General features: G+C 37.9%; 1 pseudogene; it reads right to left on the reverse strand.

Moving 5' to 3' along the window:
* LOC141963933 (neural-cadherin-like) overlaps positions 1–16,954 on the reverse strand; it is a 99,192-nt pseudogene that overhangs the window by 3,456 nt on the left and 78,782 nt on the right.

Genomic DNA, 16,954 nt, shown 5'->3' on the forward strand with positions numbered 1-16,954 from the left:
CAGCACAACTAACTTGAATTAGCACTGTCCTAACCTCAGCCCCAGCCCCACACAAGCACTCTGGCCTTAATGACCGGTGCTTCTAATGCAACTTGAGGGGCCTGTAAGGGAACAGAGGTCATGGCGTGAGACAGTATAAGAGGTCAGCCACTAACAAGAGGAAGCACACCTACACTGCACAGCATGAGCTTCACAAGACAGCCACGCTGGTGTTCCACTCCACCCCAGGTAACATACCCTCTCTTCCTGATCTTCAGGGTTTACAAACATTCTGGATTTGCTGCTATTCTTTGAACATTTTCAATTAAGACAGGCAGCCGAAACTGTTACAGAATCAATGGAGATACACTGATTTACACCAGCTAAGGGTAGCACCTAAAAGGACAGTGTTCTCTCAGTAACCTATGCAAAGCATCTAGCTTAGTGCTCCACTGTGGTTCAACTGATTTGATGAGATTGCCAGTGGCTGCCTTCAAGTGGCACACTTCTTCAGCATCCACCCTTTCCCACCTGAATCTTAAGGGGTTTGTGCTTTTATTTTCACCAATTACCTGCATTCATGCATCACCCACAAATAAATACAAACAAATTCCTGGTTACATGGGTTATTCCTACAAGCCTCTGAAGAACAGCCTTGTTTGACGCCTTGGGCACTTAATACTGACACCAGCTCCTTCATGTGAGTGTCCAGAGGGATTCTGTCGTTATTAAATCTGACATCCTTCATACACCCTGAGGCAAGGCACAAAGAGACTCTTTTAAAAGCCATTCAGCAAGAATGATTTGAAGCAGCTGTAAGATTCAGCAGTTTATGTTTAACAAAGGACCCAGGCTACCAAAGTTTAAATCTAGAACTGAATCTACCTAAACTTTCATAGCATTGTTCTCTACCTATTGATTGAATTTATTAAAGTTTTGATCAAGATTCCCAGCATCTTCCACAAGAACCAAGTGTTGCTGCAGGCTCCTATTTGCTTGTGTTCAAGACAGTGGAACACACCCCTTTACTATGTTTTCAATAGAAAAGTCCAAATATTGTGGAAAATCTGTTATATGTGGAAAATCTGTTATATTCTTCAATGTGTACCAGTATAAATTGTGTTTGTGTTTGGTTGATGTCTAGTAAGAGCAAACCACAAATAATGGTGACACAGCCTTGGGTCACTGATAAAAATTTTGTACTGAAGATGACATTAATTTCATATGCACAAGATGCCTCAGCATAAAAGCATACACCTTGATGAATTAAGTACATTTTATAACTTCAAAGCCCTTAAAGTTTCAGCTGCTTAACAGCAACATTAATTGTCCTATTTAAAATGACCTTCATGTAACCACCTGACTTTATTTACTTAAAAACAAATACTATTACTCTCATAAGTAAAAATTCAAAATATGGTCCCTAGTTCTCAGCACAAACTTTAGTTATCAGAATGCTTCTAGCATAACAATAGAAAACAGTCTTTTTCTAAATAATTTGTGATATAATTATGTTGTAAGTTGTTATTCTATTTAATGCACACACATTTTATAAGTTTTCTCCTCGCACTTTTGTGTTATTCACTGAAACACTTTTATTTGGCGAAAATATTACCACCCTGTTTCAAATGGATTTACTAGAATCTGGTTAAAGACATGAAAGGCATGAGGGAGAGAGGTGACAGACAGGTGCCAGGCACATTTAATCAGGTAATGGTTATGTCTTCCTTGTCAATACAGAAGATGTGCTGCATCACTGTGCACTGATTATACTGTGACTTTAGGGGAAGGGTGAGCTGCCAAGCTGGGGACAGAGTAAAAAGCTGTTATGGGTATCTTAACCTTACGTTTCTCTATACTTCTCCTTTGTGTAACTATTAAATTTCCAAGCTGAAAACTGATTTGTTTTTTAACAGACATCATGACTTCATCCACTCAAAAATTTAAACTGTTAGCTCTAATTCAATAACCAGTTTCTAATTTTAGTTAACACTGCAACTGAGTGATTGTAAAATCTGGTAATACAAAGGTAGCGCATAAAGGTAATAAACCAGAGTCTGTTGTGTGCTATGCAATGCACATATAAAATGGAAGTATTCCCCTCAGCATAGGAACTGTTGTATTCGGTCAGTCAGGACAGCTGCCAAATGCACTGGACTGAACCCTGCAATGAACCACTTCTGTGTATCTAATGCAATGAGCCACCCACAGTCCACCTGAGAGAAGCTTTCAGAACTCCAGTTACAAATACTCTACATACAGTCTTGTGAAGAGGTTACCATCTTTGTTCCAAGTCCAGTAGCTGAGAGTATTTGCACATAATTCCCTGTTGTACCTTTTTTCTAGCAAGAGCAGATTATTTGTCCCTTTTGCAAAGTGTCATGCAAGAAATCTGTTTACTTTGGGCTCTACATAAACAAGAAAGCTTCTCGCAATATGCCCAAGTAGTACCAATAAACCTTCACTTTTACAGGTCCATATTCTGAACAGTGAGATCAAGAATTCCTCACCTTGAAAACTCTTGTTTTGATTGAATGGGTAGGTGTTTCCAAGGACCAAGATGCTGGGGTCAATCACAACCTCTTTGTATATTCCTGCTGCTTTCAGAATTTCTCTCTTCCCACCTCCTTCATAAAGGCGAAGAGTAAATTCATTGCCATTTCTCTCCAGTGTGACATGATGCCATTCACCATTATCAATGTGGTAGGAGGGAAGGCCTACAGAATAGTCTCCATCACCCAGATTATACGAGACCGTCAAGAATCCCCGAACAACCTTGCAAATAATTAACAAAGTAGTAAGAAAGAAAGTAAAAGTCACCACCTGACATTTTGTATTGACCTGTAATTTCAATCTTAAAGCATTTGTTTAAATTTAGGGTATGTTTACACTGCACATACAGTATAATATAAAGGTACTTTGAGCGCTACTGAGCTAGACAACCTAAATACTGGTAGCTGTGTACTCACAGCAGTATGCAATGCACTCAGAGGAATTTTACCCTGCAACTCTCTTGCACAGATTTATGGGGTTCTTCAAATGGTCAAGAATCTGGTGTATCACCTCTACACTGACAGGTCAAACCAACCTGGCTGACTCATTCAGCAGTATGTATAAAATGCTGTTATTCTCAGTCTGACATCTTTTGAACTGCTAAAGGCACCTCTCTTGGCAGAGCCTGAACTATGCAGGATCAGCCACTCCTGACCAGGGCTTAATAGGACACCAGGGTAGACACACCATTCATCCTATTGTGTAGAGTAAACTATATTGCACTGTAACTAGCAATAAATTCCCTTGAAATCCAGTGGGATACCATGGTTGTGTAGTCAACATCTTAAGTGAAGGATCAGGTCAGCAAGCATCCATAAAACCAATTCCAAAGTTTTTATGATTAGCAGAAGGGTTTTGGTTCTATTTCTGACTCCTGAGCTAATGTTTCTCTGGGCTAATTATTCACTGGCATTGATTTGACTTTATGCTGTCACTGCCTGGAATGCCTTGCTTACCTGCAGGGTGATGAGTTCATCCTTATTTTGAGACAGCATGCTCATGAGGACACTGCCAGGCTGCCGTGTCCTAATCATGGCTTCAAACAGCGTCCTACGGGCTGGGACGCTGACGGGAAGCTGACTTCCTGGACCAAATGAATATTCTTTGGCAGCTAAAAAGACAGGATAAAGACCTTTAAACCATTTTGTAGCAAGAAGGAAATATTACTGTTTCCATTATTTTCATAATAAGGGTTGAAAGTAGAAGAAAAAATTGGAATGCACAGCATGGATCCATGAGACATAACTTGTCTTTTGGGACATGTCCCTTTATCTACTTCCAGAACTTCCCCAGTCATTCTCCCACCTCATCTTCCTCCATAAAGAGGTGATCTCCCTCCTGACTTGATCCTGCTAATGCTTCCCCTTAAAATGCTCGCACAGTATGATAGGCAGGAAAGCAGGAGCTCTGACCAGGACATAGGAAGAGACTGCAGACAAAGTCTTAAGTACCACAACCAATTTTCACAACATGCTATTTTATAGTTTTCTTTTTGCTGAAAACTTTGGCTCCATGAGGGCTAAAGAAAAGATCCTACTATACTGAAAGCACAGATCCTTAGGCCAACAGAGTCTCCTCCAGATACCAACAGAGCAGTAACTTCCAATTCCTGCTGTGAAGTTCTAATTCTGCATAGTAAGTGGTACTGGCACACTCACATTTAAGTTTTAGGTTACTAGATATTTCTGAAAGTGTAAACAGAAGCAAATTTTAAAAACTGTTATGAGAACAAAAAATTTTGTTCACAATTCTTTTGTCATGCAGTCTCCATTATACAGTTATTGTGCAAACACCTTCAGGACTAAAGAAATTATCTGATCCTGAGAATGTAATTTCTCAAAGGGAATTAGAAAATAAATTATTAAAAATTGCAGGAGATTACACTGAAACATGGCTTTACACAATGTAAACATCAGAAACCACTGTGTTGGTTTAGGCCCTGCCGGGACCGGAGACCACATTGCTGTAGCCCCTCCCCCACCCTCAGCCGGTCAGGCTGGAAGTGAGGCACAAACCCCGGGGTAAAATAAGAAGAAATTTAATACAGCAGTGTGATAAACAATCTGAACAACAGTAGCAATGATAACAACAACAAACAGTAATAACAGTGAACAAGACAAAAGATATACAGAGAAATACTGCAATGGATACAGACAGCCCACCTCGTGCTTCCCGTCACCAAAGCCACAAAGAAAAAGTTCCTGCTGTCCCGCACCCGGACCTGACGTCAGCATGGTATGGATAACCCGCCTGGAGATCCCTTCCCCCTCTCTGCTGGGGAAACTTAAACCTATCCTAGCTGAACCAGGACAACCACCTGCAAACATTTTAAGTTTCCTGTAAAATTTACTAGCCTATCAATAACATAACAGAAAAACAGACTTCACCTTTATCACATCGATGGCCATAGTAACCTGGCAAACAATGACAAGCAAAGGAGCCCCAGTCTCCAAGACACCTCCCATGAATACCACAGGAAGAAGACCTTAGGCTCTCACAGCTCCCATCTGTAAGTGTGCAGCCAGGGAAGCTATCCAGGGACTCTGCAGGAGCCTGAAGGTCATATACCTTCAAGAGAAAATTGTATGACATTGAAATATCATTTAAGAAACATGCTTCATTTTTAAACAGAAATAGCTATACCATGTAACAGTCTGTTCATCTGCATTGCTTAAGATGCTAAATTTGTTTTTTGACATTCAGATTTATCAACTTATTTTGCCTTTGAATAAACTCAACTGACTATAGAAGGGAAAAACCACTAATACTTCTGAACAAAGCAGACAGCTAGCATACATATACCCCTATACAACTGCCATTCAAAAGTTCCTCGAATGTGCAAAGAAGCTTGGTAGACAGCTGCATGAAGTAGTGGATAAACAAAGGCACAGTTTCTAGCTCACAAATACATCTGTTTGTAATTGAGAAGTAACTTTTCAAGGTAACTGTTCTAATTATGACAGAAAAATCCAGAATTTTCTTGTATTTTACACTGACATGTACAAGCATTGAACAGGCTAATGGAAGTGAAAGTTTCAGGTATAAGACAAATCTCCCAAAAATTTCATAAATAAGTTTATTCCTTTGCTAAAGCAAAATGTTACACTTTTCTTACCTGAGTATCCAAGATGAAATTGCGCAAACAACCAGAAAAGTGTTTGTGTAGCAACTGTGGATAAGAATATGGTAACGATTCTTTAACACCATCCAGCTGTAAAACATGGTTCATGCTCAAATACCTTTAAAAATATATGAATAACACAACCTGATGTGAATTTACCTTCAAACATGAGCATTATATTATAAGGCAGGTAACAAACATCTACACTTCATTTCCAATTAATAGAGGCTTTATAAAATAACAAAAGAATAAAAGTATTTAATCATCTTCTTTCTCTGAAATGCAGCCAATGAGCAGAAGCTGGCCCTTTAAAATAAAGGGTTATTTATTTTTTTAAAATGACTGTGAACTATTGGGAGTTTAACTGTGGGACATTATTCCAATTCAGGTATGTTTGTGTACAAGTTCGGAACAGCTGTGATATTTTAGACACCATGTTCTCCTTCAACTGCTTGTGTATGCACATTCATCCTGTGCTGTAGGAATACTACAGAGAGTGTTTTGTGTATGATAAGGGCCAGAAACCTAAAAGCTGGGTCAATGTGGTCTGAAAGATATGATACAAATGGCCCAGGCTCTCCAATGTCTCCCAATCATCTCTCTGAGCCAAAGAATTCCATTTTAGTCCTCACAGTTTCTTTTTCCCCCCGAGTATCAACTCCAATTTTTGTTTTCATTTGTTCTTTTATTTTTCTCTTTTTTTGTGTGCTCCTTTCATGGCCGGGAGGGCTCCATGCATCTGCTGACAAAGCTTAATCCCAATGCTAATGGGCACACTGGCTGGGACTATCTATTCCACTGCTCAAGCATCTTTATTAGTACAAAGGTTTCCCTAAAATATAACCTGAATATTCCTCACTGTAACTTAAAGCCCTGTAGAGAAGAGATTGTCTAAATACTCTTTGTAGCATTCTTTTACATACACTGAGACTTATCATATCTCTCCTCGACTTTCCCTTCTTTCAGTTAAGTGACCTCAATTCCTTCATTCTCAAGAAGTCTTATTCTCAAGGCAAGCTGATTACAGTCACTGCTTTTCTCTGGACTATACCCAGTGGGTACACCACTATCCTGCACTGCGGTGCACAAGCTGGACCCAGGACTCCAGCTGAGGCCCAGCAATGCTAACCAGTGTGGAAGGATTATCTTCCATGTCTTAGAGAGGTACACATGTTGAGGTATTACTGGGTAGTGCTTGCCTTTTTCACGTTAATGCAGCATTACTGACTCACTCACTCTCCAACTACCATCCATATCTTTTACAACTTTGCAGTTGTTCCCTTCTCTCTATTTGTGAGGCTGGTCATTTCTGCATACATGCAGTACTTGGCCCTTTGTCACAGTAGAAAAATACAGTGTATTTCCAGGTCCTATTTTCAGTTTGTGGAGATCATTTTTAATTCCAAGCCATGCCAACATACTGGTCATTTCACCCAACTTGGTGTCATCAGCATGGGCAAGAGGCATCAATTCAAAGGACTGAATTATCATAAATCCAAACCCTTGAAGAATACAGCTGGACACATTCTTCTGCTTTGAATGTAATAACTGCTTTTTGAATAAGATTTTCCAAGTTTTTCAGTTTTAACTGAGGCTAAGGGCTGACTCAACAGTAAAAGCAATTTAAGCCACCAGAGTCATTATCACACCTTGGCTGTGTTACTTTGCTGGAAAACAAACACTGGTGGATTGTATGAGACACTGCAGCCCACAGTCAGGCAGACCAGCACCAGTCTACTTGACTCAGCAGTTTCAAGTAGTACATACAGCAGGCTGAGAGCTGAACAGCTGAGGTATGGCTAGAGGTGCACTCCTCTGACTGCCATAATGGCAGCAACCTTGGATCAAGCAGAGACCCCGATGTGTTAGTCTGCCTTAATACATTTGCAAAGGTTGTCAGTAGGAGCCCTCAGCCTTACACCAGTCAGAGTGTAAGACTGGTTGAGGATCCAGAGTTACTGCCATTAAAATAGTCAACTGGCCTAATTTAATGAAGTTTTCAAGAATAGGCTTACAGTGACTTGATAAATCAAGTGGAGAAATCCTGTGGGTAAGGGTTGGTACACAGTAGCCACAAAAGCTGCTGTATTAACCACACAGTGTTCTGGGGTTGTCATTTAGTATTGCAACACTACTTGAAGGAAGACTGGTTCCTTAAAATGGTTTTAGCACTTTAAAGTTCAGACTTGACCCAGAAGATCCTAGAGAAAAGAAAATGCTTTTATGCTCCTAGTCATTAGTAATTTGGCTTCAATTTGGTAGGTAAAATGTTCAAAGGCCTTAGAATAAACTGCCTTAAAGTGAATCTCCAGAAAGATACCTTGCTCTTCGTGGAACAGACCCAAAGACTTCACAATTTATACGGTTTTCAGTGGACAGCCATTTGCCTAGTCCTTCTATCTCTGAAACAACAGCTGCACTGCAGTGATCCAAAGTGAATCAAACATCCTACATGAAAGCATAGGGTTATTAAATTAAGAATTTCTGTAAAATTCAATAACAAGTTATATCGAAATTTCATCTTTTTCTTTTTGCATACCAACAAGTAAAAAGGGTTGGGATTTTTTGTTGTTCTGTTTTCCATCTTGCAATAACCAGTAAAGCCAAGATGGAACCATTTAACAAAAGCAGCCACTTAATTCTGCATTTAATTTATGCTTCTCGGTAGTTTAACTACTTTTACAAAAACTGTAACTGCCTTTGAAAATAAATATGGTTTTTGTGCATAGGTAATTGATTTCAGTGTCCAAATTTGTACATTGAATGTGCAAATTACAGCTAAGCCTTTATGCACATTCCGCATGTACTGCAGAGCTTAAAAACCAGGGAAAAAGGTTCCTCTGATTTTGGAACATGGATTACAGCATAGGTAGACTTGGAACTGACAATGCTGTCTTCTCAAAATTTGTATTATTCATCAAATCTACAAGCAAAGTTAGAATAATACATATAATAACCCAGTTTATTTTTTCTACCCTCCTGGTTTCTGCAGAGGTAAATGCTATTGGAAATATAAATAACCTGGTGCAGAAAAAAAAAAAAAAGAAATTAAGTAACTGACCTGACCATTGGTTCTGACTTCTAGTCGATGCCATTTTTTGTCTGCTACATTCAGGTGACTTGGAAACTGCAGCACCACAAAACCTGAGCCATGGCTCATCTTCAGCACAGGAATACCACTGGAGAGTTCTAACACAACATGAACAAGAAATTAAATTCAGCTACAAGAATCTTTCCATTTTGGATATGTTAGCAGTTAGGGAATATACTGATTTAATGGTTATTACTAGTCACATAAAGTGGGCTCCACTACAGAAATAACTAGAATTATATTCTATGACTTATATTATGGAGAAATATTCAATGTAGTATTTATTTTTATACTTTAGATCGTGCCACTTTGATGTCAAAACGCTGAAACTAATTCCTGATAATCAATCTGCAATTTTATAATGCTCTAAAACAATAACACATACAGGTTTTACTCCCTCCCATCTTCTATTCAAATTTACAAGTAACTGCAAAACAAGGCAAAAAAGGTAAATGATTAACAATATCCAACAACATTAACTCTCAATTAATTAGGAAAACATAAAATGCCAGCCATAGTGTGCATGTTGTATATTAATTCACAAGAAATAAGCAGTAGTAACCTTTTAAATATGTGTCAACATAAAGTAATGAGCTCTACTTGTGTATAAATGTTCCTACATTGGCACTCTGGGGCTGGATTCATCCATCAAACCATTGCCTGTTTAAAAAAAAGCACAAAAATGCCCTGAGACTGAAAGCAGTTTAAGTGGATTTCCTTTCTCACTAAACTAGATAAGAAAGACATGCGACTAAGACTGCATTAATTGTGTAATATCTATCTTCAAAATACCTACATTTTTTTATAGCACAACAGTTTTCCTAGGGGGATTATTTTTTATATATATCAATCTGTCTATTTTGCCTTTCCCTTGATTTCTACAATTCTGCAATGGACCTAAAGCCATAGGTGCAGGCTACAAAAATAGACATCAAAGAAGTAGGACCAGTTAGGAAATGTTTCAAAATATTTTCAAAACAGAAAATAAATAATCTCATAAAATGGAAAGACAGAAATCATACTGTAACTACTACACAGTTCACAAGTAATCCATACACAGAAGACATTTAAGTTTTTCACACACTTCTGCAGAAGTACCTATTGCAATGAAGTTTTCTGTACTCCCAGGTTCTGGATTTTATAAAGGACCACTATATAGTAAAAGTCCATCTGGAACAAGAGCAATAAACTCTAGAGAGAGCAAGCTTTCAAAACAAGGCCTGATGGGAGGAAACCATGCATAACCATTTCCATGGAAACTGTGCTTAGTCTGCTGGCAGTCTGGTCCATGGAACGAAGCAGGACAAAGACATCTGACAGAACACAAACAAAAAAAGTCAAAATTCCCCAATGTTCAACTTTTTGTTTTGTTTTGTTTTACATGCAACAAATGTAGCACTTAAATCACAGTTAAAAAGCAGCAGTGAAGCAATAAAGATTTTAGCAGAGTCTCAGGGACGCTTGGCTATTACTAAAATACTTTAAGAGTACAAAACATATTTATCCACTATACTATCTCCACCAAAAAAAGTATTTTTGAGGCCATGTTTTGCGAACTTATTTCCTTAAATAATTAGCATAGAACACCAAACATCAATTGGTTAATTTCTTACAGAGAAAACTCAGGGAGGTTAATTCCTAGCTAGAATAAACAAGTATAATTTCACTAAAGGAATAGTGGTGCATGCCAGGTGACACTACAATAAAGCAAGTTTCCTATCTAATGTTTCAAAGCTCCTTATTACCCATTGTTTAAAATACATTTCACTCCTCCTAAACACCTGCTGCTACCACTAATATTTACCTTTATTACTACTCTTCTGGAAAAGAAAAAAAAAAAACAGAGCACTCTTCCCATTAGGTGCTCTTAAAAACTGACGCGCGTTAATTGTACCACTGTCTTTTCCCCCGAGTTTTCTTTCTTACTCACACACTATTTCCACCACTTTCAGCACTACATCACCATTACTGGGCCGTTAGTAAAGATGCTGTTGTCTTTCAGTTTACACTCCAGTGTACTCAAGGGGTTTTTGTTTCTCCTTCAGTCAGAGGTACATCTATGAGTTTTTTAGACCTCTATCTTGTAAGCTCCACTTCACTCTTTAAAAATAGAAGAAAAAAAGAAGTAAGAATCTGCAATACAAGTTTCCTCACCTGTAACCATTCAAAGTGTCAATACACATCCCACCATTGAGACAAGGGCTTCGAGGGTAGGAGGAACAGGACTGATGGACTCGGTCCCTAGCTGAACAGGCGCAGACCGCGTTGACGGTGGTTGTTACCGAGACAAATGACACGCTTCCAGTATCCGTCACGGTTGGGATATCGCTCATGGCAAGGTAGTTTGTACAGCCATTGCCCTCACTACAATTCGCACTCCTACATTCATCTACATTGATCTGTGAAATGTTCAACTGTAAAGCTGACTGGATCTAAGAGAAAATACAGTTTAACACACACCAGTGATGTTCTAATGAATGCTTTTACTTACTCCTTAATTTCTGAAAAATCTAAGTCATCACAGATTTACTGAAATGCTTTAGTTTCTTGAGTATAAGTTATTAACATCCCTGACTATATATAGGCAAGTTTGACAAATACTTGAAAAATTTGAAAAATTTACAATAGCAGTATTTCCTAAAAACTTAATCAATTACATGACTGTCTGTGTACATGTTAAATCTGTCCTGGTCTCACATGATTTCCAAGAGCCAAAGGTCTGAGAGCAGTGATACTCCACCTTCTGAGCTGTGTCATCTGCCTCACACTTCTCTGCACTCTGACAGCAACAGGCATGTTTTAGCTCAAGCCAGGATAAAAATTCTCCCCTGCAAGTTATACCCAGAATTTTTTTCTTATTTTCGCTCACACATAAGGATACAGAAACAGAAAAATGCAGGGCTGAGCTGCATTCAATAATAACCTCCACAGACAGTGGCCTGACAAGACAACTCCGTAGCAATTAGAATTCAGTCTGTTGATATGTGCCCCATAAACTTAGATTTAATGTCAAACTATTTGAAACAAAACACAGTCAGCGCAGCATACTGGTTACTGTATTCTATTCGACATTAATCTTTACTCGTTTGTTGTTTTTATCATTAATTGGGGTTGCACCTGAAAGCCCAAATAACCAAATAAAGAGAAAAGCCTCACTGTGTATACAGGTCTTGTAACACAGTAATAGTGTCTCAGCAGTTTGCAACTTCTAATCCAGACCAAAGAAGTAGCAGGAAGCACAAATAAGGGAAGCATTCTGCTCACAATAAGCCTGAGAACAGTAACAGGGCTGCCATTGTTTCAGACCTGTTGTACTTCAGCCAGTAGCCTACACAGTGGACTAAGTTATCACGAAGTTTGTTCCCTGGCACAACAGATTTCTTCCTTTTACTTGTTTGGGGATTTTACATGGGCACCTATAAAGCTTCAGTATTTGATTTGTATTTGGTGATTCAAATACATTAAAATGATGTGTATTTAGTGCTCAAACCTCAATACAAGAGACCTCATACTCTCACAGTGGTATACACTGAGGTATACAAAAGTAAAATTAACAAGTAGATCAGACTTGGACTGTCTTTATTTATACCTTTAATATGTATTTTTTCAAGTGATAGAATGTATGACATATATTAAAACAAGCTTTGAAAAGATAAAAACAAATACATAAATAGTAAAGCACTTATTTTTTTCACTTGTGCAGTCATCTCAATTCAGCACTCTAAAAACTTTGACCTTTATAATCAATTGTCAGTATATCCTCAAATATTTTAACATGTATTGAAAAACACGTCCCCAAAGGTATAAAATATACTTCATAATGACGTGATGCATCCTGTCAATGCAGTTTCGTGTCTGCTGCTCACATTGTTCACCATTAGCGGAGAGTCTATAATGCACTTTTGGACAGCTATGTAATACTGTTACGGAAAAACATAGTGTACATAAACAACCTCGGGTCCTTTACAGTATTAGGATGGATTATTTTTCTGCTAAATAAAAATAGTTGTTGTAAGCTATATCCCAAGGAGCTAATGCAAACATATTATTTATTTGGCAATTCAATGAATAATTCCAGTGCTAATTACTTATTTTCTGTATTTATAGTTGAACACATGTACAAAAACTACTGGAGAAATTCTCCAGTTATGATTGGTTTTCTGTAAGCTATTGCTGATTACTCACTAGAGCTACTCATTAAATATTGAAAGGTGATATATAATTAATACAAACATATTTTTTCATTAAAATATGTGAAGCAATCCCCTCGTTACCACTTTGATGAATTCACCTGCCATATATTATGGCACAGAATATTTGAAATCAATGCAATTTTCTGTATTATTTTTCAGTAATTCAATAAATATGCAAAAGAAGCAGGCGTTATGCTTCATGAAGACTGTCCATCTCTGGTATTTCCTACTTGGTCACTCTGGAGAGACCACACAACTATTCAAGATACAGTCAGATGTAGGCAGGTGGTACATTAAGATATTCCTGTTTGGTTCCCAGAACCAGGCAGACTCCACCGTATTCACATAAATGGGAAGAGCTGTTTTCTCTTCAGGAAAAATCCTCTGTAAGATGTATCATGTATTAAACCCAAATATGCCCTCATAGCCACAAATTTCCCATCAGGAAGTGCTGCCTTGTCTAGGTCAAGTTACAAGACAAGCAGTGGCATTTTGCCTTTGTGCAAGGCAGCAGCTTTTGTGTCTATTCAGCAGCATCTCAAGGGCTTCTGCAAAGCCAAAATCTGGAAGACTACAGAAAATAAAAGTGGAGACAAGACAGACTGTGTCTGGATAACTGAGTTAGAGAGCATGCAGGATCTGGTAAGAGAGTAGAACAGTTAGGGAACACCAGGAAGGGGAAGAAAGAGTCTTAGATTCAAATACTATTTTCCCTTTCTAACAGTAAAAAAACAGTTGGGGAAGGCTGTCACTTAGTATTTTAAAATGTCCTTCAATGAGTTAAATACTATCACAAAATTGGTTGTCTCCACCTCATTTATCTGTTGTAACTGCTCTTTACCCTGCATACTCCTTCTAGCACGATTTTTTCTACTGAGTGTCATCTCTTTGTACAGTAGAATTTCCATCTGGGTGGCATCAAGCCTCTACTGTAAGTGTCTAACCACAAGCTGATGATCTGGGTATTTCCATCAGTATCTGGAATGTCCACATAGCTGCCATTTCCAAGACATTCTCAGTAGCGCTTATAGGCTTCTAGGGATTCTTCTGATTTCATATTCAAAATTCTGATAGATTACACAATGAAACACTGACTGGAGAAAACACAGGCAACTGTACCATGATGGGAATGGAGAACCATCTTTCTGCGACTAAACAGTGTTTATATTTACTGAACCAGAAGTTAGTACAACCACAAAATAATTGTAGGTATAGGACTAAGGAGAAAGAAATCTTGAATTAAGCACTTGCTTGACAAGTGTTTTTTCCTCCCCCAAGTGAATCAAAAAACCCCTTATCTGTAGATGTGGACAGTCATTCCACTGAGATTTGGGATACATAGCCTGCAAACTCAGTATCTGGGTGAATTACACAGATGCATGATAACCCCAGAGAATATACCTCATTTTTAAATGCTGCCATCTCAGCATGCAGTTTCTCAGGTCTGTAATATGTCGAGCCATCATGGACTGCAAACCTTACATCTGTCTGTTTTCCATCAATGCTCATCACACTGAAGACAATGATATTACTAATCTTAGCAGGTAACATTTTTGCTCGTAATTCCTTGAACTTGTCATGTCTTGTTTTGCCATCTTCATCTCTCCTTATGAACTCCTCTGCTGTGACATCTGAGTTTGGGATTCAAAAACAAACATAAAATACTGGGGGACCACAGGTTAATTTCTCAATTTATTTCTTATTTAACAATACCAGAAAGTGCCCTAGAGTGATAAGTAAATACAATAATACCTACATCACATAATCATTCAGTTACAGAAGCAGGTGATCTAAACCCTCACCAGCAAATGAAACTAACCTGACAGACGCACACTGGCTGAGTTTGGTATGGCTTCATTTTCCAGCTCTGTGACATGGATTTGTACTGTAGATACAACATCAGGACAAACTCCATCAGAAACTTTAAGTTGTATACTCCTTGAGGAGTGTTATCCACCATCATCAAAGAACCAGTCCTCTGATTTAATCTGAAAGACCTAGGCATAAATCTTCAATTAGAAAACCTTAATAAATCAAAATTGAGCATTTACTTTATTTGTTAACATAATTCAAAAGGCCTTAAATGTTACTATGAAGGTTATAGTATCAAAATTTAGGGGAATTCAGAAATAATCTCAGAAAAGCACCAGAAAACCCTTAATTCAGAAACTACAATCTGCAGAGTTTATAAAAAAAATGTTTCTACCACTCCCACATCCCCAGACTTTCCCAAACTTGAATAAAAGCAGTGTGCAGTTGAACCACAGGGTTCAACATTGTCATCATGCACAGGTCTATGAGGTAAGTAATAGAAACTGATAAACCCACACGAAGTCATTCCAGATTCTTGTTTATCCATCTGGAAAAGGATAACGTCTGTACAAAATCTCTGATATCATCTTCATTTACCACCTCAAAGGGACAGTAATCAGTAATTATGGAAATATTCCATGATCACTATTACGGAACAGTAACCTGTTAATATGGAAATAGGCCCAGGGGCTGCTGACAGACAGAAAGTCAGTCCTTAATTTTGGATTATATAAAGCTTTTAAAGTCTTATTCACAGCAAAGACAAATACATTCATTTTCACATCCATTTTCTGTATTTCAAACATCATACAATTATGTTATATGCCATCTCACTTCAGGATATGAGCAAATAATGTGTAAGTAGGAATTAAGGATCCAATTCAACATTTCAATTAACAGAAAAAACCACTAATCTGAGTCATGGCTGTCACGTGCAACTGTGAATTCAGTCAAAGGAGATCACCAAATTCCCTTCCACTTTTGATGACATGATTCCATTCTGCCTTTTTAATTTGGGATTTGTATTCCACCAATTCTACCATTTGAGAGCAAGAATTAAAAACTCTGCCTATGTTTAAATTGGATCTTACAGAATGCACATTTTAAAATAAATTAATGATGACATCTGACTAAAAATCAACCTCATGGTGAGATCTTGCATTCTATTGCAAAAAATATTTCATGCATTAATTTCTTAATACCTAGTTACCCAAGTAAAAAAAGAAGAGCAGCACTCAGAAGGTACATTCCTTAATACACCCAATAATCCTGGCTTTATGCACATCCTGAACACAGAGAAATAAATAGTGAGTAAAATAATTACAGAAGCATAAATATTACTCATTTTGACACAAATACAATCCTCACTTGAGCAGTTTTCCTTCAGAAAGAAATGTTTTACTGTCCCAGTCATCTTGATCTGGTGCAAACACTTCCCCAAGCACTGTGGTTGACCATTTTCCTGTTGAGATAAATTATAATAAATCTGCATTTAATTTTTGCTTTTCAGCGCACTTTATATTCTGCCGCATTCATTATTTTCAGATCCCTGCTCAGTTTGGTGATGGTTATGATCCAAGATTCTTAAAACAATCCATAGCCTGTCATATGATTTCTGCCATTTCTGGAACTGTGAGTATACTATGGATGTCACATGAAAGAAGAAAAGCTGAAAACAACACAAGACAATGACAGAATGATACAAAAATACAACTATATAAAATTCTAAAATCACATCAGGAGTTAATCCCCAAATGTTTCATTCCTACTCTATTATTTCAAATGGCACACAAGTGGAATCCACCAAAAGAGGAATAGCATCTTGGGGGGTGCAGCTGGGAGAGAAGGATGTGACTGAGAAGCCACCAAGCTGTGCCAGTTCTTGGCCCTTTTTTCAGGCCCCTGTGGGCTGCCACGGAACATCCAAGCAGCTGTTCCAAAATAACAAAAGAAGCAACTCCAGGGAAGGAGACCCTTGAATTCCACCGTCAAGATCCAGCAACATATGAATTTTTTAAGGTTCCAATCAGGAGCCAGTCTCCCCTAGAAACTTAATTCTCTCATTTCTACAGTAGGATCTTGTCACACCTTTTTCTAATTTAGGCATACTGAATTCAGCAAAAATAACTCCTTGCAAAAATACCTTCTGTGGATTAATATTTTCTAAAATTTATCAGAAATTCTACCATTGCAATGATAATTGCA

This window comes from Athene noctua, chromosome 9, assembly GCF_965140245.1.
Source record: "Athene noctua chromosome 9, bAthNoc1.hap1.1, whole genome shotgun sequence".
In the NCBI taxonomy this organism is placed as follows: Eukaryota; Metazoa; Chordata; class Aves; order Strigiformes; family Strigidae; genus Athene; species Athene noctua.